General features: G+C 35.1%; 4 non-coding genes across 4 annotated transcripts; all 4 read right to left on the bottom strand.

Annotated features, from left to right (window-relative positions):
* Positions 1-525: 525 nt before the first annotated feature.
* On the bottom strand, positions 526-597 carry TRNAP-UGG (transfer RNA proline (anticodon UGG)). Its single transcript has one exon. It is a non-coding gene; the product is annotated as a tRNA-Pro (tRNA).
* Positions 598-4,549: 3,952 nt separating this feature from the next.
* On the bottom strand, positions 4,550-4,621 carry TRNAP-UGG (transfer RNA proline (anticodon UGG)). The gene has a single exon. It is a non-coding gene; the product is annotated as a tRNA-Pro (tRNA).
* A 3,226-nt stretch (positions 4,622-7,847) lies between these two features.
* On the bottom strand, positions 7,848-7,919 carry TRNAP-UGG (transfer RNA proline (anticodon UGG)). Its single transcript has one exon. It is a non-coding gene; the product is annotated as a tRNA-Pro (tRNA).
* Positions 7,920-15,572: 7,653 nt separating this feature from the next.
* Positions 15,573-15,644, bottom strand: TRNAP-UGG (transfer RNA proline (anticodon UGG)). Its single transcript has one exon. It is a non-coding gene; the product is annotated as a tRNA-Pro (tRNA).
* Positions 15,645-23,694: the final 8,050 nt, after the last annotated feature.

The raw sequence follows: 23,694 nt of genomic DNA, 5'->3' as shown, positions 1-23,694 counted from the left end.
GCCTTGAATTTACCTTTACAGTTTTATTCATCGATACATTCAGGCGTGTACTGGAAGGAATTTGATTCAAACCTACCCTCTCCAACACATATTTGCACATGTCTAAGTATGAATAAAAATAGAATTCCGTATGTCAAAACATATATTTTTTTCCACTTTGTTTGTTGTTAACAAAGATTTTGCAGTCTTAAGAAAGACTTTGCAGTCTTAAAAGCGTCATCTGAGCAGTTAGGACTTGCATTAATGACTTACGATAAACCATTGATTTTAAATGGTTGATAATGAAAACAACACATTTTTTATGATTTCTCTCATACAATTCTAAGTAAAAGCTAAACTTGTATTAATATAAGATGTTAGCTTTGAAAGGTGATATCAGAAGCACCAGGAAATATTTATATTGATGGTGGCATGCCAACATCTTCTCTGTGGAGCACTTGAAGGGTTTTGCTACAAATGATTTTTGCTGACTATATTAAACACAGTTGGAAGCTACGTGTTTCAAAAGAAAAACACCAATTGCTTGGGCTCGTCCGGGATTTGAACCCGGGACCTCTCGCACCCAAAGCGAGAATCATACCCCTAGACCAACGAGCCATTACATTAGTTGGGTTTTAGGAAAAAAATTGCCAGACTAACATTAGTTGGGTTTTAGGAAAAAAATTGCCAGACTAACGCGCCAGACAGCGTTTGTGTTCTCAAAATAGAAACAAAGTTTTCGTTTTGAAGTGAGGATTTTAAATTTCCTCAATAGGATCTGTTTTTCCAATATCATTTTCATTGTATGGGTAAATTAACAGTTGAGGTTTATGTACGATGGTGATAAATCATATTGACAGTTGTCAAAGTTGAGTCTGTTTCTGGTCAAATTGCTGGGGAAGACTTAAAATGTCCATTCATTTCTTAATTGTTTATGAGGGCTTTGTTGGTTTAGGAGAAATATGTGGTTCAAATATATGTTGGAAAAGCACATGAAGGATTTAACTTTCTTTCTCATATTCTGCATGCTATCACCATGTTGAAAATAAAGTAAAGATGTGCAGAGGAGAAATTAATTATAAATAGTCTTGTGCAAAATAATGTTTGGGGAGGTTGGCCTGGTTCCATAACTTGAATCCACAGCCGAACGTAACGACTGCCTTGAATTTACCTTTACAGTTTTATTCATCGATACATTCAGGCGTGTACTGGAAGGAATTTGATTCAAACCTACCCTCTCCAACACATATTTGCACATGTCTAAGTATGAATAAAAATAGAATTCCGTATGTCAAAACATATATATTTTTCCCCTTTGTTTGTTGTTAACAAAGATTTTGCAGTCTTAAGAAAGACTTTGCAGTCTTAAAAGCGTCATCTGAGCAGTTAGGACTTGCATTAATGACTTATGATAAACCATTGATTTTAAATGGTTGATAATGAAAACAACACATTTTTTATGATTTCTCTCATACAATTCTAAGTAAAAGTTCAACTTGAATAAATATAAGATGTTAGCTTTGAAATGTGATATCAGAAGCACCAGGAAATATATATATTGATGGTGGCATGCCAACATCTTCTCTGTGGAGCACTTGAAGGGTTTTGCTACAAATGATTTTTGCTGACTATATTAAACACAGTTGGAAGCTACGTGTTTCAAAAGAAAAACACCAATTGCTTGGGCTTGTCCGGGATTTAAACCCGGGACCTCTCGCACCCAAAGCGAGAATCATACCCCTAGACCAACGAGCCATTACATTAGTTGGGTTTTAGGAAAAAAATTGCCAGACTAACGCGCCAGACAGCGTTTGTGTTCTCAAAATAGAAACAAAGTTTTCATTTGAAGTGAGGATTTTAAATTTCCTCAATAGGATCTGTTTTTCCAATATCATTTTTATTGTATGGGTAAATTAACAGTTGAGGTTTATGTACGATGGTGATAAATCATATTGACAGTTGTCAAAGTTGAGTCTGTTTCTGGTCAAATTGCTGGGGAAGACTTAAAATGTCCATTCATTTCTTAATTGTTTATGAGGGCTTTGTTGGTTTAGGAGAAATTTGTGGTTCAAATATATGTTGGAAAAGCACATGAAGGATTTAACTTTCTTTCTCATATTCTGCATGCTATCACCATGTTGAAAATAAAGTAAAGATGTGCAGAGGAGAAATTAATTATAAATAGTCTTGTGCAAAATAATGTTTGGGGAGGTTGGCCTGGTTCCATAACTTGAATCCACAGCCGAACGTAACGACTGCCTTGAATTTACCTTTACAGTTTTATTCATCGATACATTCAGGTGTGTACTGGAAGGAATTTGATTCAAACCTACCCTCTCCAACACATATTTGCACATGTCTAAGTATGAATAAAAATAGAATTCCGTATGTCAAAACATATATTTTTTTCCCCTTTGTTTGTTGTTAACAAAGATTTTGCAGTCTTAAAAAAAAATTGCCAGACTAACATTAGTTGGGTTTTAGGAAAAAAATTGCCAGACTAACGCGCCAGACAGCGTTTGTGTTCTCAAAATAGAAACAAAGTTTTCGTTTTGAAGTGAGGATTTTAAATTTCCTCAATAGGATCTGTTTTTCCAATATCATTTTCATTGTATGGGTAAATTAACAGTTGAGGTTTATGTACGATGGTGATAAATCATATTGACAGTTGTCAAAGTTGAGTCTGTTTCTGGTCAAATTGCTGGGGAAGACTTAAAATGTCCATTCATTTCTTAATTGTTTATGAGGGCTTTGTTGGTTTAGGAGAAATATGTGGTTCAAATATATGTTGGAAAAGCACATGAAGGATTTAACTTTCTTTCTCATATTCTGCATGCTATCACCATGTTGAAAATAAAGTAAAGATGTGCAGAGGAGAAATTAATTATAAATAGTCTTGTGCAAAATAATGTTTGGGGAGGTTGGCCTGGTTCCATAACTTGAATCCACAGCCGAACGTAACGACTGCCTTGAATTTACCTTTACAGTTTTATTCATCGATACATTCAGGCGTGTACTGGAAGGAATTTGATTCAAACCTACCCTCTCCAACACATATTTGCACATGTCTAAGTATGAATAAAAATAGAATTCCGTATGTCAAAACATATATATTTTTCCCCTTTGTTTGTTGTTAACAAAGATTTTGCAGTCTTAAGAAAGACTTTGCAGTCTTAAAAGCGTCATCTGAGCAGTTAGGACTTGCATTAATGACTTATGATAAACCATTGATTTTAAATGGTTGATAATGAAAACAACACATTTTTTATGATTTCTCTCATACAATTCTAAGTAAAAGTTCAACTTGAATAAATATAAGATGTTAGCTTTGAAATGTGATATCAGAAGCACCAGGAAATATATATATTGATGGTGGCATGCCAACATCTTCTCTGTGGAGCACTTGAAGGGTTTTGCTACAAATGATTTTTGCTGACTATATTAAACACAGTTGGAAGCTACGTGTTTCAAAAGAAAAACACCAATTGCTTGGGCTCGTCTGGGATTTGAACCCGAGACCTCTCGCACCCAAAGCGAGAATCATACCCCTAGACCAACGAGCCATTACATTAGTTGGGTTTTAGGAAAAAAATTGCCAGACTAACGCGCCAGACAGCGTTTGTGTTCTCAAAATAGAAACAAAGTTTTCATTTGAAGTGAGGATTTTAAATTTCCTCAATAGGATCTGTTTTTCCAATATCATTTTTATTGTATGGGTAAATTAACAGTTGAGGTTTATGTACGATGGTGATAAATCATATTGACAGTTGTCAAAGTTGAGTCTGTTTCTGGTCAAATTGCTGGGGAAGACTTAAAATGTCCATTCATTTCTTAATTGTTTATGAGGGCTTTGTTGGTTTAGGAGAAATTTGTGGTTCAAATATATGTTGGAAAAGCACATGAAGGATTTAACTTTCTTTCTCATATTCTGCATGCTATCACCATGTTGAAAATAAAGTAAAGATGTGCAGAGGAGAAATTAATTATAAATAGTCTTGTGCAAAATAATGTTTGGGGAGGTTGGCCTGGTTCCATAACTTGAATCCACAGCCGAACGTAACGACTGCCTTGAATTTACCTTTACAGTTTTATTCATCGATACATTCAGGCGTGTACTGGAAGGAATTTGATTCAAACCTACCCTCTCCAACACATATTTGCACATGTCTAAGTATGAATAAAAATAGAATTCCGTATGTCAAAACATATATTTTTTTCCCCTTTGTTTGTTGTTAACAAAGATTTTGCAGTCTTAAAAGCGTCATCTGAGCAGTTAGGACTTGCATTAATGACTTACGATAAACCATTGATTTTAAATGGTTGATAATGAAAACAACACATTTTTTATGATTTCTCTCATACAATTCTAAGTAAAAGCTAAACTTGTATTAATATAAGATGTTAGCTTTGAAAGGTGATATCAGAAGCACCAGGAAATATATATATTGATGGTGGCATGCCAACATCTTCTCTGTGGAGCACTTGAAGGGTTTTGCTACAAATGATTTTTGCTGACTATATTAAACACAGTTGGAAGCTACGTGTTTCAAAAGAAAAACACCAATTGCTTGGGCTCGTCCGGGATTTGAACCCGGGACCTCTCGCACCCAAAGCGAGAATCATACCCCTAGACCAACGAGCCATTACATTAGTTGGGTTTTAGGAAAAAAATTGCCAGACTAACGCGCCAGACAGCGTTTGTGTTCTCAAAATAGAAACAAAGTTTTCGTTTTGAAGTGAGGATTTTAAAATTCCTCAATAGGATCTTTTTTTCCAATATCATTTTCATTGTATGGGTGAATTAACAGTTGAGGTTTATGTACGATGGTGATAAATCATATTGACAGTTGTCAAAGTTGAGTCTGTTTCTGGTCAAATTGCTGGGGAAGACTTAAAATGTCCATTCATTTCTTAATTGTTTATGAGGGCTTTGTTGGTTTAGGAGAAATTTGTGGTTCAAATATATGTTGGAAAAGCACATGAAGGATTTAACTTTCTTTCTCATATTCTGCATGCTATCACCATGTTGAAAATAAAGTAAAGATGTGCAGAGGAGAAATTAATTATAAATAGTCTTGTGCAAAATAATGTTTGGGGAGGTTGGCCTGGTTCCATAACTTGAATCCACAGCCGAACGTAACGACTGCCTTGAATTTACCTTTACAGTTTTATTCATCGATACATTCAGGCGTGTACTGGAAGGAATTTGATTCAAACCTACCCTCTCCAACACATATTTGCACATGTCTAAGTATGAATAAAAATAGAATTCCGTATGTCAAAACATATATTTTTTCCCCTTTGTTTGTTGTTAACAAAGATTTTGAAGTCTTAAGAAAGACTTTGCAGTCTTAAAAGCGTCATCTGAGCAGTTAGGACTTGCATTAATGACTTACGATAAACCATTGATTTTAAATGGTTGATAATGAAAACAACACATTTTTTATGATTTCTCTCATACAATTCTAAGTAAAAGCTAAACTTGTATTAATATAAGATGTTAGCTTTGAAAGGTGATATCAGAAGCACCAGGAAATATATATATTGATGGTGGCATGCCAACATCTTCTCTGTGGAGCACTTGAAGGGTTTTGCTACAAATGATTTTTGCTGACTATATTAAACACAGTTGGAAGCTACGTGTTTCAAAAAAAAAACAGCAATTGCTTGGGCTCGTCCAGGATTTGAACCCGGGACCTCTCGCACCCAAAGCGAGAATCATACCCCTAGACCAACGAGCCATTACATTAGTTGGGTTTTAGGAAAAAAATTGCCAGACTAACGCGCCAGACAGCGTTTGTGTTCTCAAAATAGAAACAAAGTTTTCGTTTTGAAGTGAGGATTTTAAATTTCCTCAATAGGATCTGTTTTTCCAATATCATTTTCATTGTATGGGTGAATTAACAGTTGAGGTTTATGTACGATGGTGATAAATCATATTGACAGTTGTCAAAGTTGAGTCTGTTTCTGGTCAAATTGCTGGGGAAGACTTAAAATGTCCATTCATTTCTTAATTGTTTATGAGGGCTTTGTTGGTTTAGGAGAAATTTGTGGTTCAAATATATGTTGGAAAAGCACATGAAGGATTTAACTTTCTTTCTCATATTCTGCATGCTATCACCATGTTGAAAATAAAGTAAAGATGTGCAGAGGAGAAATTAATTATAAATAGTCTTGTGCAAAATAATGTTTGGGGAGGTTGGCCTGGTTCCATAACTTGAATCCACAGCCGAACGTAACGACTGCCTTGAATTTACCTTTACAGTTTTATTCATCGATACATTCAGGCGTGTACTGGAAGGAATTTGATTCAAACCTACCCTCTCCAACACATATTTGCACATGTCTAAGTATGAATAAAAATAGAATTCCGTATGTCAAAACATATATTTTTTCCCCTTTGTTTGTTGTTAACAAAGATTTTGAAGTCTTAAGAAAGACTTTGCAGTCTTAAAAGCGTCATCTGAGCAGTTAGGACTTGCATTAATGACTTACGATAAACCATTGATTTTAAATGGTTGATAATGAAAACAACACATTTTTTATGATTTCTCTCATACAATTCTAAGTAAAAGCTAAACTTGTATTAATATAAGATGTTAGCTTTGAAAGGTGATATCAGAAGCACCAGGAAATATATATATTGATGGTGGCATGCCAACATCTTCTCTGTGGAGCACTTGAAGGGTTTTGCTACAAATGATTTTTGCTGACTATATTAAACACAGTTGGAAGCTACGTGTTTCAAAAAAAAACAGCAATTGCTTGGGCTCGTCCAGGATTTGAACCCGGGACCTCTCGCACCCAAAGCGAGAATCATACCCCTAGACCAACGAGCCATTACATTAGTTGGGTTTTAGGAAAAAAGTTGCCAGACTAACGCGCCAGACAGCGTTTGTGTTCTCAAAATAGAAACAAAGTTTTCGTTTTGAAGTGAGGATTTTAAATTTCCTCAATAGGATCTGTTTTTCCAATATCATTTTCATTGTATGGGTGAATTAACAGTTGAGGTTTATGTACGATGGTGATAAATCATATTGACAGTTGTCAAAGTTGAGTCTGTTTCTGGTCAAATTGCTGGGGAAGACTTAAAATTTCCATTCATTTCTTAATTGTTTATGAGGGCTTTGTTGGTTTAGGAGAAATTTGTGGTTCAAATATATGTTGGAAAAGCACATGAAGGATTTAACTTTCTTTCTCATATTCTGCATGCTATCACCATGTTGAAAATAAAGTAAAGATGTGCAGAGGAGAAATTAATTATAAATAGTCTTGTGCAAAATAATGTTTGGGGAGGTTGGCCTGGTTCCATAACTTGAATCCACAGCCGAACGTAACGACTGCCTTGAATTTACCTTTACAGTTTTATTCATCGATACATTCAGGCGTGTACTGGAAGGAATTTGATTCAAACCTACCCTCTCCAACACATATTTGCACATGTCTAAGTATGAATAAAAATAGAATTCCGTATGTCAAAACATATATTTTTTTTCCACTTTGTTTGTTGTTAACAAAGATTTTGCAGTCTTAAGAAAGACTTTGCAGTCTTAAAAGCGTCATCTGAGCAGTTAGGACTTGCATTAATGACTTACGATAAACCATTGATTTTAAATGGTTGATAATGAAAACAACACATTTTTTATGATTTCTCTCATACAATTCTAAGTAAAAGCTAAACTTGTATTAATATAAGATGTTAGCTTTGAAAGGTGATATCAGAAGCACCAGGAAATATTTATATTGATGGTGGCATGCCAACATCTTCTCTGTGGAGCACTTGAAGGGTTTTGCTACAAATGATTTTTGCTGACTATATTAAACACAGTTGGAAGCTACGTGTTTCAAAAGAAAAACACCAATTGCTTGGGCTCGTCCGGGATTTGAACCCGGGACCTCTCGCACCCAAAGCGAGAATCATACCCCTAGACCAACGAGCCATTACATTAATTGGGTTTTAGGAAAAAAATTGCCAGACTAACATTAGTTGGGTTTTAGGAAAAAAATTGCCAGACTAACGCGCCAGACAGCGTTTGTGTTCTCAAAATAGAAACAAAGTTTTCGTTTTGAAGTGAGGATTTTAAATTTCCTCAATAGGATCTGTTTTTCCAATATCATTTTCATTGTATGGGTAAATTAACAGTTGAGGTTTATGTACGATGGTGATAAATCATATTGACAGTTGTCAAAGTTGAGTCTGTTTCTGGTCAAATTGCTGGGGAAGACTTAAAATGTCCATTCATTTCTTAATTGTTTATGAGGGCTTTGTTGGTTTAGGAGAAATATGTGGTTCAAATATATGTTGGAAAAGCACATGAAGGATTTAACTTTCTTTCTCATATTCTGCATGCTATCACCATGTTGAAAATAAAGTAAAGATGTGCAGAGGAGAAATTAATTATAAATAGTCTTGTGCAAAATAATGTTTGGGGAGGTTGGCCTGGTTCCATAACTTGAATCCACAGCCGAACGTAACGACTGCCTTGAATTTACCTTTACAGTTTTATTCATCGATACATTCAGGCGTGTACTGGAAGGAATTTGATTCAAACCTACCCTCTCCAACACATATTTGCACATGTCTAAGTATGAATAAAAATAGAATTCCGTATGTCAAAACATATATATTTTTCCCCTTTGTTTGTTGTTAACAAAGATTTTGCAGTCTTAAGAAAGACTTTGCAGTCTTAAAAGCGTCATCTGAGCAGTTAGGACTTGCATTAATGACATGATAAACCATTGATTTTAAATGGTTGATAATGAAAACAACACATTTTTTATGATTTCTCTCATACAATTCTAAGTAAAAGTTCAACTTGAATAAATATAAGATGTTAGCTTTGAAATGTGATATCAGAAGCACCAGGAAATATATATATTGATGGTGGCATGCCAACATCTTCTCTGTGGAGCACTTGAAGGGTTTTGCTACAAATGATTTTTGCTGACTATATTAAACACAGTTGGAAGCTACGTGTTTCAAAAGAAAAACACCAATTGCTTGGGCTCGTCTGGGATTTGAACCCGAGACCTCTCGCACCCAAAGCGAGAATCATACCCCTAGACCAACGAGCCATTACATTAGTTGGGTTTTAGGAAAAAAATTGCCAGACTAACGCGCCAGACAGCGTTTGTGTTCTCAAAATAGAAACAAAGTTTTCATTTGAAGTGAGGATTTTAAATTTCCTCAATAGGATCTGTTTTTCCAATATCATTTTTATTGTATGGGTAAATTAACAGTTGAGGTTTATGTACGATGGTGATAAATCATATTGACAGTTGTCAAAGTTGAGTCTGTTTCTGGTCAAATTGCTGGGGAAGACTTAAAATGTCCATTCATTTCTTAATTGTTTATGAGGGCTTTGTTGGTTTAGGAGAAATTTGTGGTTCAAATATATGTTGGAAAAGCACATGAAGGATTTAACTTTCTTTCTCATATTCTGCATGCTATCACCATGTTGAAAATAAAGTAAAGATGTGCAGAGGAGAAATTAATTATAAATAGTCTTGTGCAAAATAATGTTTGGGGAGGTTGGCCTGGTTCCATAACTTGAATCCACAGCCGAACGTAACGACTGCCTTGAATTTACCTTTACAGTTTTATTCATCGATACATTCAGGCGTGTACTGGAAGGAATTTGATTCAAACCTACCCTCTCCAACACATATTTGCACATGTCTAAATATGAATAAAAATAGAATTCCGTATGTCAAAACATATATTTTTTTCCCCTTTGTTTGTTGTTAACAAAGATTTTGCAGTCTTAATTAAGACTTTGCAGTCTTAAAAGCGTCATCTGAGCAGTTAGGACTTGCATTAATGACTTACGATAAACCATTGATTTTAAATGGTTGATAATGAAAACAACACATTTTTTATGATTTCTCTCATACAATTCTAAATAAAAGCTAAACTTGTATTAATATAAGATGTTAGCTTTGAAAGGTGATATCAGAAGCACCAGGAAATATATATATTGATGGTGTCATGCCAACATCTTCTCTGTGGAGCACTTGAAGGGTTTTGCTACAAATGATTTTTGCTGACTATATTAAACACAGTTGGAACTACGTGTTTCAAAAGAAAAACACCAATTGCTTGGGCTCGTCCGGGATTTGAACCCGGGACCTCTCGCACCCAAAGCGAGAATCATACCCCTAGACCAACGAGCGATTACATTAGTTGGGTTTTAGGAAAAAAATTGCCAGACTAACGCGCCAGACAGCGTTTGTGTTCTCAAAATAGAAACAAAGTTTTCGTTTTGAAGTGAGGATTTTAAAATTCCTCAATAGGATCTGTTTTTCCAATATCATTTTCATTGTATGGGTGAATTAACAGTTGAGGTTTATGTACGATGGTGATAAATCATATTGACAGTTGTCAAAGTTGAGTCTGTTTCTGGTCAAATTGCTGGGGAAGACTTAAAATGTCCATTCATTTCTTAATTGTTTATGAGGGCTTTGTTGGTTTAGGAGAAATATGTGGTTCAAATATATGTTGGAAAAGCACATGAAGGATTTAACTTTCTTTCTCATATTCTGCATGCTATCACCATGTTGAAAATAAAGTAAAGATGTGCAGAGGAGAAATTAATTATAAATAGTCTTGTGCAAAATAATGTTTGGGGAGGTTGGCCTGGTTCCATAACTTGAATCCACAGCCGAACGTAACGACTGCCTTGAATTTACCTTTACAGTTTTATTCATCGATACATTCAGGCGTGTACTGGAAGGAATTTGATTCAAACCTACCCTCTCCAACACATATTTGCACATGTCTAAGTATGAATAAAAATAGAATTCCGTATGTCAAAACATATATATTTTTCCCCTTTGTTTGTTGTTAACAAAGATTTTGCAGTCTTAAGAAAGACTTTGCAGTCTTAAAAGCGTCATCTGAGCAGTTAGGACTTGCATTAATGACTTATGATAAACCATTGATTTTAAATGGTTGATAATGAAAACAACACATTTTTTATGATTTCTCTCATACAATTCTAAGTAAAAGTTCAACTTGAATAAATATAAGATGTTAGCTTTGAAATGTGATATCAGAAGCACCAGGAAATATATATATTGATGGTGGCATGCCAACATCTTCTCTGTGGAGCACTTGAAGGGTTTTGCTACAAATGATTTTTGCTGACTATATTAAACACAGTTGGAAGCTACGTGTTTCAAAAGAAAAACACCAATTGCTTGGGCTCGTCTGGGATTTGAACCCGAGACCTCTCGCACCCAAAGCGAGAATCATACCCCTAGACCAACGAGCCATTACATTAGTTGGGTTTTAGGAAAAAAATTGCCAGACTAACGCGCCAGACAGCGTTTGTGTTCTCAAAATAGAAACAAAGTTTTCATTTGAAGTGAGGATTTTAAATTTCCTCAATAGGATCTGTTTTTCCAATATCATTTTTATTGTATGGGTAAATTAACAGTTGAGGTTTATGTACGATGGTGATAAATCATATTGACAGTTGTCAAAGTTGAGTCTGTTTCTGGTCAAATTGCTGGGGAAGACTTAAAATGTCCATTCATTTCTTAATTGTTTATGAGGGCTTTGTTGGTTTAGGAGAAATTTGTGGTTCAAATATATGTTGGAAAAGCACATGAAGGATTTAACTTTCTTTCTCATATTCTGCATGCTATCACCATGTTGAAAATAAAGTAAAGATGTGCAGAGGAGAAATTAATTATAAATAGTCTTGTGCAAAATAATGTTTGGGGAGGTTGGCCTGGTTCCATAACTTGAATCCACAGCCGAACGTAACGACTGCCTTGAATTTACCTTTACAGTTTTATTCATCGATACATTCAGGCGTGTACTGGAAGGAATTTGATTCAAACCTACCCTCTCCAACACATATTTGCACATGTCTAAGTATGAATAAAAATAGAATTCCGTATGTCAAAACATATATTTTTTCCCCTTTGTTTGTTGTTAACAAAGATTTTGCAGTCTTAAGAAAGACTTTGCATTCTTAAAAGCGTCATCTGAGCAGTTAGGACTTGCATTAATGACTTACGATAAACCATTGATTTTAAATGGTTGATAATGAAAACAACACATTTTTTATGATTTCTCTCATACAATTCTAAGTAAAAGCTAAACTTGTATTAATATAAGATGTTAGCTTTGAAAGGTGATATCAGAAGCACCAGGAAATATATATATTGATGGTGTCATGCCAACATCTTCTCTGTGGAGCACTTGAAGGGTTTTGCTACAAATGATTTTTGCTGACTATATTAAACACAGTTGGAAGCTACGTGTTTCAAAAGAAAAACACCAATTGCTTGGGCTCATCCGGGATTTGAACCCGGGACCTCTCGCACCCAAAGCGAGAATCATACCCCTAGACCAACGAGCCATTACATTAGTTGGGTTTTAGGAAAAAAATTGCCAGACTAACGCGCCAGACAGCGTTTGTGTTCTCAAAATAGAAGCAAAGTTTTCGTTTTGAAGTGAGGATTTTAAATTTCCTCAATAGGATCTGTTTTTCCAATATCATTTTCATTGTATGGGTAAATTAACAGTTGAGGTTTAGGTACGATGGTGATAAATCATATTGACAGTTGTCAAAGTTGAGTCTGTTTCTGGTCAAATTGCTGGGGAAGACTTAAAATGTCCATTCATTTCTTAATTGTTTATGAGGGCTTTGTTGGTTTAGGAGAAATTTGTGGTTCAAATATATGTTGGAAAAGCACATGAAGGATTCAACTTTCTTTCTCATATTCTGCATGCTATCACCATGTTGAAAATAAAGTAAAGATGTGCAGAGGAGAAATTAATTATAAATAGTCTTGTGCAAAATAATGTTTGGGGAGGTTGGCCTGGTTCCATAACTTGAATCCACAGCCGAACGTAACGACTGCCTTGAATTTACCTTTACAGTTTTATTCATCGATACATTCAGGCGTGTACTGGAAGGAATTTGATTCAAACCTACCCTCTCCAACACATATTTGCACATGTCTAAGTATGAATAAAAATAGAATTCCGTATGTCAAAACATATATTTTTTTCCCCTTTGTTTGTTGTTAACAAAGATTTTGCAGTCTTAAGAAAGACTTTGCAGTCTTAAAAGCGTCATCTGAGCAGTTAGGACTTGCATTAATGACTTACGATAAACCATTGATTTTAAATGGTTGATAATGAAAACAACACATTTTTTATGATTTCTCTCATACAATTCTAAGTAAAAGCTAAACTTGTATTAATATAAGATGTTAGCTTTGAAAGGTGATATCAGAAGCACCAGGAAATATATATATTGATGGTGGCATGCCAACATCTTCTCTGTGGAGCACTTGAAGGGTTTTGCTACAAATGATTTTTGCATACTATATTAAACACAGTTGGAAGCTACGTGTTTAAAAAAAAAAACAGCAATTGCTTGGGCTCGGACGATTTGAACCCGGGCCTCTCGCACCCAAAGCGAGAATCATACCCCTAGACCAACGAGCCATTACATTAGTTGGGTTTTAGGAAAAAAATTGCCAGACTAACGCGCCAGACAGCGTTTGTGTTCTCAAAATAGAAACAAAGTTTTCGTTTTGAAGTGAGGATTTAAAATTTCCTCAATAGGATCTGTTTTTCCAATATCATTTTCATTGTATGGGTAAATTAACAGTTGAGGTTTATGTACGATGGTGATAAATCATATTGACAGTTGTCAACGTTGAGTCTGTTTCTGGTCAAATTGCTGGGGAAGACTTAAAATTTCCATTCATTTCTTAATTGTTTATGAGGGCTTTGTTGGTTTATTAGAAATTTGTGGTTCAAATATATGTTGGAAAAGCACATGAAGGATTCAACTTTCTTTCTCATATTCTGCATGCTATCACCATGTTGAAAATAAAGTAAAGATGTGCAGAGGAGAAATTAATTATAAATAGTCTTGTGCAAAATAATGTTTGGGGAGGTTGGCCTGGTTCCATAACTTGAATCCACAGCCGAACGTAACGACTGCCTTGAATTTACCTTTACAGTTTTATTCATCGATACATTCAGGCGTGTACTGGAAGGAATTTGATTCAAACCTACCCTCTCCAACACATATTTGCACATGTCTAAGTATGAATAAAAATAGAATTCCGTATGTCAAAACATATATTTTTTTCCCCTTTGTTTGTTGTTAACAAAGATTTTGCAGTCTTAAGAAAGACTTTGCAGTCTTAAAAGCGTCATCTGAGCAGTTAGGACTTGCATTAATGACTTACGATAAACCATTGATTTTAAATGGTTTATAATGAAAACAACACATTTTTTATGATTTCTCTCATACAATTCTAAGTAAAAGCTAAACTTGTATTAATATAAGATGTTAGCTTTGAAAGGTGATATCAGAAGCACCAGGAAATATATATATTGATGGTGGCATGCCAACATCTTCTCTGTGGAGCACTTGAAGGGTTTTGCTACAAATGATTTTTGCTGACTATATTAAACACAGTTGGAAGCTACGTGTTTCAAAAAAAAAACAGCAATTGCTTGGGCTTGGACGATTTGAACCCGGGACCTCTCGCACCCAAAGCGAGAATCATACCCCTAGACCAACGAGCCATTACATTAGTTGGGTTTTAGGAAAAAAATTGCCAGACTAACGCGCCAGACAGCGTTTGTGTTCTCAAAATAGAAACAAAGTTTTCGTTTTGAAGTGAGGATTTAAAATTTCCTCAATAGGATCTGTTTTTCCAATATCATTTTCATTGTATGGGTAAATTAACAGTTGAGGTTTATGTACGATGGTGATAAATCATATTGACAGTTGTCAAAGTTGAGTCTGTTTCTGGTCAAATTGCTGGGGAAGACTTAAAATGTCCATTCATTTCTTAATTGTTTATGAGGGCTTTGTTGGTTTAGGAGAAATTTGTGGTTCAAATATATGTTGGAAAAGCACAAGAAGGATTCAACTTTCTTTCTCATATTCTGCATGCTATCACCATGTTGAAAATAAAGTAAAGATGTGCAGAGGAGAAATTAATTATAAATAGTCTTGTGCAAAATAATGTTTGGGGAGGTTGGCCTGGTTCCATAACTTGAATCCACAGCCGAACGTAACGACTGCCTTGAATTTACCTTCACAGTTTTATTCATCGATACATTCAGGCGTGTACTGGAAGGAATTTGATTCAAACCTACCCTCTCCAACACATATTTGCACATGTCTAAGTATGAATAAAAATAGAATTCCGTATGTCAAAACATATATTTTTTTCCCCTTTGTTTGTTGTTAACAAAGATTTTGCAGTCTTAAGAAAGACTTTGCAGTCTTAAAAGCGTCATCTGAGCAGTTAGGACTTGCATTAATGACTTACGATAAACCATTGATTTTAAATGGTTGATAATGAAAACAACACATTTTTTATGATTTCTCTCATACAATTCTAAGTAAAAGCTAAACTTGTATTAATATAAGATGTTAGCTTTGAAAGGTGATATCAGAAGCACCAGGAAATATATATATTGATGGTGGCATGCCAACATCTTCTCTGTGGAGCACTTGAAGGGTTTTGCTACAAATGATTTTTGCTGACTATATTAAACACAGTTGGAACTACGTGTTTCAAAAGAAAAACACCAATTGCTTGGGCTCGTCCGGGATTTGAACCCGGGACCTCTCGCACCCAAAGCGAGAATCATACCCCTAGACCAACGAGCCATTACATTAGTTGGGTTTTGGGAAAAAAATTGCCAGACTAACGCGCCAGACAGCGTTTGTGTTCTCAAAATAGAAACAAAGTTTTCGTTTTGAAGTGAGGATTTTAAAATTCCTCAATAGGATCTGTTTTTCCAATATCATTTTCATTGTATGGGTGAATTAACAGTTGAGGTTTATGTACGATGGTGATAAATCATATTGACAGTTGTCAAAGTTGAGTCTGTTTCTGGTCAAATTGCTGGGGAAGACTTAAAATGTCCATTCATTTCTTAATTGTTTATGAGGGCTTTGTTGGTTTAGGAGAAATTTGTGGTTCAAATATATGTTGGAAAAGCACATGAAGGATTCAACTTTCTTTCTCATATTCTGCATGCTATCACCATGTTGAAAATAAAGTAAAGATGTGCAGAGGAGAAATTAATTATAAATAGTCTTGTGCAAAATAATGTTTGGGGAGGTTGGCCTGGTTCCATAACTTGAATCCATAGCCGAACGTAACGACTGCCTTGAATTTACCTTCACAGTTTTATTCATCGATACATTCAGGCGTGTACTGGAAGGAATTTGATTCAAACCTACCCTCTCCAACACATATTTGCACATTTCTAAGTATGAATAAAAATAGAATTCCGTATGCCAAAACATATATTTTTTTCCCCTTTGTTTGTTGTTAACAAAGATTTTGCAGTCTTAAGAAAGACTTTGCAGTCTTAAAAGCGTCATCTGAGCAGTTAGGACTTGCATTAATGACTTACGATAAACCATTGATTTTAAATGGTTGATAATGAAAACAACACATTTTTTATGATTTCTCTCATACAATTCTAAGTAAAAGCTAAACTTGTATTAATATAAGATGTTAGCTTTGAAAGGTGATATCAGAAGCACCAGGAAATATATATATTGATGGTGGCATGCCAACATCTTCTCTGTGGAGCACTTGAAGGGTTTTGCTACAAATGATTTTTGCTGACTATATTAAACACAGTTGGAAGCTACGTGTTTCAAAAAAAAAACAGCAATTGCTTGGGCTCGGACGATTTGAACCCGGGACCTCTCGCACCCAAAGCGAGAATCATACCCCTAAACCAACGAGCCATTACATTAGTTGGGTTTCAGGAAAAAAATTGCCAGACTAACGCGCCAGACAGCGTTTGTGTTCTCAAAATAGAAACAAAGTTTTCGTTTTGAAGTGAGGATTTAAAATTTCCTCAATAGGATCTGTTTTTCCAATATCATTTTCATTGTATGGGTAAATTAACAGTTGAGGTTTATGTACGATGGTGATAAATCATATTGACAGTTGTCAAAGTTGAGTCTGTTTCTGGTCAAATTGCTGGGGAAGACTTAAAATGTCCATTCATTTCTTAATTGTTTATGAGGGCTTTGTTGGTTTAGGAGAAATTTGTGGTTCAAATATATGTTGGAAAAGCACATGAAGGATTCAACTTTCTTTCTCATATTCTGCATGCTATCACCATGTTGAAAATAAAGTAAAGATGTGCAGAGGAGAAATTAATTATAAATAGTCTTGTGCAAAATAATGTTTTGGGGAGGTTGGCCTGGTTCCATAACTTGAATCCACAGCCGAACGTAACGACTGCCTTGAATTTACCTTCACAGTTTTATTCATCGATACATTCAGGCGTGTACTGGAAGGAATTTGATTCAAACCTACCCTCTCCAACACATATTTGCACATGTCTAAGTATGAATAAAAATAGAATTCCGTATGTCAAAACATATATTTTTTCCCCCTTTGTTTGTTGTTAACAAAGATTTTGCAGTCTTAAGAAAGACTTTGCAGTCTTAAAAGCGTCATCTGAGCAGTTAGGACTTGCATTAATGACTTACGATAAACCATTGATTTTAAATGGTTGATAATGAAAACAACACATTTTTTATGATTTCTCTCATACAATTCTAAGTAAAAGCTAAACTTGTATTAATATAAGATGTTAGCTTTGAAAGGTGATATCAGAAGCACCAGGAAATATATATATTGATGGTGGCATGCCAACATCTTCTCTGTGGAGCACTTGAAGGGTTTTGCTACAAATGATTTTTGCTGACTATATTAAACACAGTTGGAAGCTACGTGTTTCAAAAAAAAACAGCAATTGCTTGGGCTCGGACGATTTGAATCCGTGACCTCTCGCACCCAAAGCGAGAATCATACCCCTAGACCAACGAGCCATTACATTAGTTGGGTTTTAGGAAAAAAATTGCCAGACTAACGCGCCAGACAGCGTTTGTGTTCTCAAAATAGAAACAAAGTTTTCGTTTTGAAGTGAGGATTTAAAATTTCCTCAATAGGATCTGTTTTTCCAATATCATTTTCATTGTATGGGTAAATTAACAGTTGAGGTTTATGTACGATGGTGATAAATCATATTGACAGTTGTCAAAATTGAGTCTGTTTCTGGTCAAATTGCTGGGGAAGACTTAAAATGTCCATTCATTTCTTAATTGTTTATGAGGGCTTTGTTGGTTTATTAGAAATTTGTGGTTCAAATATATGTTGGAAAAGCACATGAAGGATTCAGCTTTCTTTCTCATATTCTGCATGCTATCACCATGTTGAAAATAAAGTAAAGATGTGCAGAGGAGAAATTAATTATAAATAGTCGTGTGCAAAATAATGTTTTGGGGAGGTTGGCCTGGTTCCATAACTTGAATCCACAGCCGAACGTAACGACTGCCTTGAATTTACCTTCACAGTTTTATTCATCGATACATTCAGGCGTGTACTGGAAGGAATTTGATTCAAACCTACCCTCTCCAACACATATTTGCACATTTCTAAGTATGAATAAAAATAGAATTCCGTATGCCAAAACATAAATTTTTTTCCACTTTGTTTGTTGTTAACAAAGATTTTGCAGTCTTAAGAAAGACTTTGCAGTCTTAAAAGCGTCATCTGAGCAGTTAGGACTTGCATTAATGACTTACGATAAACCATTGATTTTAAATGGTTGATAATGAAAACAACACATTTTTTATGATTTCTCTCATACAATTCTAAGTAAAAGCTAAACTTGTATTAATATAAGATGTTAGCTTTGAAAGGTGATATCAGAAGCACCAGGAAATATATATATTGATGGTGGCATGCCAACATCTTCTCTGTGGAGCACTTGAAGGGTTTTGCTACAAATGATTTTTGCTGACTATATTAAACACAGTTGGAAGCTACGTGTTTCAAAAAAAAACAGCAATTGCTTGGGCTCGGACGATTTGAACCCGTGACCTCTCGCACCCAAAGCGAGAATCATACCCCTAGACCAACGAGCCATTACATTAGTTGGGTTTTAGGAAAAAAATTGCCAGACTAACGCGCCAGACAGCGTTTGTGTTCTCAAAATAGAAACAAAGTTTTCGTTTTGAAGTGAGGATTTAAAATTTCCTCAATAGGATCTGTTTTTCCAATATCATTTTCATTGTATGGGTAAATTAACAGTTGAGGTTTATGTACGATGGTGATAAATCATATTGACAGTTGTCAAAATTGAGTCTGTTTCTGGTCAAATTGCTGGGGAAGACTTAAAATGTCCATTCATTTCTTAATTGTTTATGAGGGCTTTGTTGGTTTATTAGAAATTTGTGGTTCAAATATATGTTGGAAAAGCACATGAAGGATTCAGCTTTCTTTCTCATATTCTGCATGCTATCACCATGTTGAAAATAAAGTAAAGATGTGCAGAGGAGAAATTAATTATAAATAGTCGTGTGCAAAATAATGTTTTGGGGAGGTTGGCCTGGTTCCATAACTTGAATCCACAGCCGAACGTAACGACTGCCTTGAATTTACCTTCACAGTTTTATTCATCGATACATTCAGGCGTGTACTGGAAGGAATTTGATTCAAACCTACCCTCTCCAACACATATTTGCACATTTCTAAGTATGAATAAAAATAGAATTCCGTATGCCAAAACATATATTTTTTTCCCCTTTGTTTGTTGTTAACAAAGATTTTGCAGTCTTAAGAAAGACTTTGCAGTCTTAAAAGCGTCATCTGAGCAGTTAGGACTTGCATTAATGACTTACGATAAACCATTGATTTTAAATGGTTGATAATGAAAACAACACATTTTTTATGATTTCTCTCATACAATTCTAAGTAAAAGCTAAACTTGTATTAATATAAGATGTTAGCTTTGAAAGGTGATATCAGAAGCACCAGGAAATATATATATTGATGGTGGCATGCCAACATCTTCTCTGTGGAGCACTTGAAGGGTTTTGCTACAAATGATTTTTGCTGACTATATTAAACACAGTTGGAAGCTACGTGTTTCAAAAGAAAAACACCAATTGCTTGGGCTCGTCCGGGATTTGAACCCGGGACCTCTCGCACCCAAAGCGAGAATCATACCTCTAGACCAACAAGCCATTACATTAGTTGGGTTTTAGGAAAAAAATTGCCAGACTAACGCGCCAGACAGCGTTTGTGTTCTCAAAATAGAAACAAAGTTTTCGTTTTGAAGTGAGGATTTTAAAATTCCTCAATAGGATCTGTTTTTCCAATATCATTTTCATTGTATGGGTGAATTAACAGTTGAGGTTTATGTACGATGGTGATAAATCATATTGACAGTTGTCAAAGTTGAGTCTGTTTCTGGTCAAATTGCTGGGGAAGACTTAAAATGTCCATTCATTTCTTAATTGTTTATGAGGGCTTTGTTGGTTTAGGAGAAATTTGTGGTTCAAATATATGTTGGAAAAGCACATGAAGGATTTAACTTTCTTTCTCATATTCTGCATGCTAACACCATGTTGAAAATAAAGTAAAGATGTGCAGAGGAGAAATTAATTATAAATAGTCTTGTGCAAAATAATGTTTGGGGAGGTTGGCCTGGTTCCATAACTTGAATCCACAGCCGAACGTAACGACTGCCTTGAATTTACCTTTACAGTTTTATTCATCGATACATTCAGGCGTGTACTGGAAGGAATTTGATTCAAACCTACCCTCTCCAACACATATTTGCACATGTCTAAGTATGAATAAAAATAGAATTCTGTATGTCAAAACATATATTTTTTCCCCCTTTGTTTGTTGTTAACAAAGATTTTGCAGTCTTAAGAAAGACTTTGCAGTCTTAAAAGCGTCATCTGAGCAGTTAGGACTTGCATTAATGACTTACGATAAACCATTGATTTTAAATGGTTGATAATGAAAACAACACATTTTTTATGATTTCTCTCATACAATTCTAAGTAAAAGCTAAACTTGTATTAATATAAGATGTTAGCTTTGAAAGGTGATATCAGAAGCACCAGGAAATATATATATTGATGGTGGCATGCCAACATCTTCTCTGTGGAGCACTTGAAGGGTTTTGCTACAAATGATTTTTGCTGACTATATTAAACACAGTTGGAAGCTACGTGTTTCAAAAAAAAACAGCAATTGCTTGGGCTCGGACGATTTGAACCCGGGACCTCTCGCACCCAAAGCGAGAATCATTCCCCTAGACCAACGAGCCATTACATTAGTTGGGTTTTAGGAAAAAAATTGCCAGACTAACGCGCCAGACAGCGTTTGTGTTCTCAAAATAGAAACAAAGTTTTCGTTTTGAAGTGAGGATTTAAAATTTCCTCAATAGGATCTGTTTTTCCAATATCATTTTCATTGTATGGGTAAATTAACAGTTGAGGTTTATGTACGATGGTGATAAATCATATTGACAGTTGTCAAAGTTGAGTCTGTTTCTGGTCAAATTGCTGGGGAAGACTTAAAATGTCCATTCATTTCTTAATTGTTTATGAGGGCTTTGTTGGTTTATTAGAAATTTGTGGTTCAAATATATGTTGGAAAAGCACATGAAGGATTCAACTTTCTTTCTCATATTCTGCATGCTATCACCATGTTCAAAATAAAGTAAAGATGTGCAGAGGAGAAATTAATTATAAATAGTCTTGTGCAAAATAATGTTTGGGGAGGTTGGCCTGGTTCCATAACTTGAATCCACAGCCGAACGTAACGACTGCCTTGAATTTACCTTTACAGTTTTATTCATCGATACATTCAGGTGTGTACTGGAAGGAATTTGATTCAAACGTACCCTCTCCAACACATATTTGCACATGTCTAAGTATGAATAAAAATAGAATTCCGTATGTCAAAACATATATTTTTTTCCCCTTTGTTTGTTGTTAACAAAGATTTTGCAGTCTTAAGAAAGACTTTGCAGTCTTAAAAGCGTCATCTGAGCAGTTAGGACTTGCATTAATGACTTACGATAAACCATTGATTTTAAATGGTTGATAATGAAAACAACACATTTTTTATGATTTCTCTCATACAATTCTAAGTAAAAGCTAAACTTGTATTAATATAAGATGTTAGCTTTGAAAGGTGATATCAGAAGCACCAGGAAATATATATATTGATGGTGGCATGCCAACATCTTCTCTGTGGAGCACTTGAAGGGTTTTGCTACAAATGATTTTTGCTGACTATATTAAACACAGTTGGAAGCTACGTGTTTCAAAAGAAAAACACCAATTGCTTGGGCTCGTCCGGGATTTGAACCCGGGACCTCTCGCACCCAAAGCGAGAATCAAACCCCTAGACCAACGAGCCATTACATTAGTTGGGTTTTAGGAAAAAAATTGCCAGACTAACGCTCCAGACAGCGTTTGTGTTCTCAAAATAGAAACAAAGTTTTCGTTTTGAAGTGAGGATTTTAAAATTCCTCAATAGGATCTGTTTTTCCAATATCATTTTCATTGTATGGGTGAATTAACAGTTGAGGTTTATGTACGATGGTGATAAATCATATTGACAGTTGTCAAAGTTGAGTCTGTTTCTGGTCAAATTGCTGGGGAAGACTTAAAATGTCCATTCATTTCTTAATTGTTTATGAGGGCTTTGTTGGTTTAGGAGAAATTTGTGGTTCAAATATATGTTGGAAAAGCACATGAAGGATTTAACTTTCTTTCTCATATTCTGCATGCTATCACCATGTTGAAAATAAAGTAAAGATGTGCAGAGGAGAAATTAATTATAAATAGTCTTGTGCAAAATAATGTTTGGGGAGGTTGGCCTGGTTCCATAACTTGAATCCACAGCCGAACGTAACGACTGCCTTGAATTTACCTTTACAGTTTTATTCATCGATACATTCAGGCGTGTACTGGAAGGAATTTGATTCAAACCTACCCTCTCCAACACATATTTGCACATGTCTAAGTATGAATAAAAATAGAATTCCGTATGTCAAAACATATATTTTTTCCCCTTTGTTTGTTGTTAACAAAGATTTTGAAGTCTTAAGAAAGACTTTGCAGTCTTAAAAGCGTCATCTGAGCAGTTAGGACTTGCATTAATGACTTACGATAAACCATTGATTTTAAATGGTTGATAATGAAAACAACACATTTTTTATGATTTCTCTCATACAATTCTAAGTAAAAGCTAAACTTGTATTAATATAAGATGTTAGCTTTGAAAGGTGATATCAGAAGCACCAGGAAATATATATATTGATGGTGGCATGCCAACATCTTCTCTGTGGAGCACTTGAAGGCTTTTGCTACAAATGATTTTTGCTGACTATATTAAACACAGTTGGAAGCTACGTGTTTAAAAAAAAAAAAACGCAATTGCTTGGGCTCGTCCGGGATTCGAACCCGGGACCTCTCACACCCAAAGCGAGAATCATACCCCTAGACCAACGAGCCATTACATTAGTTGGGTTTTAGGAAAAAAATTGCCAGACTAACGCGCCAGACAGCGTTTGTGTTCTCAAAATAGAAACAAAGTTTTCGTTTTGAAGTGAGGATTTTAAATTTCCTCAATAGGATCTGTTTTTCCAATATCATTTTCATTGCATGGGTAATTTAACAGTTGAGGTTTATGTACGATGGTGATAAATCATATTGACAGTTGTCAAAGTTGAGTCTGTTTCTGGTCAAATTGCTGGGGAAGACTTAAAATGTCCATTCATTTCTTAATTGTTTATGAGGGCTTTATTGGTTTAGGAGAAATTTGTGGTTCAAATATATGTTGGAAAAGCACATGAAGGATTGAACTTTCTTT

The sequence above is a fragment of the Pelobates fuscus genome, chromosome 6 (assembly GCF_036172605.1).
Source record: "Pelobates fuscus isolate aPelFus1 chromosome 6, aPelFus1.pri, whole genome shotgun sequence".
In the NCBI taxonomy this organism is placed as follows: domain Eukaryota; kingdom Metazoa; phylum Chordata; class Amphibia; order Anura; family Pelobatidae; genus Pelobates; species Pelobates fuscus.
The sequence above is the reverse complement of the archived record's forward strand: the minus strand, read 5'-3'. Positions and strand labels throughout refer to the sequence as shown.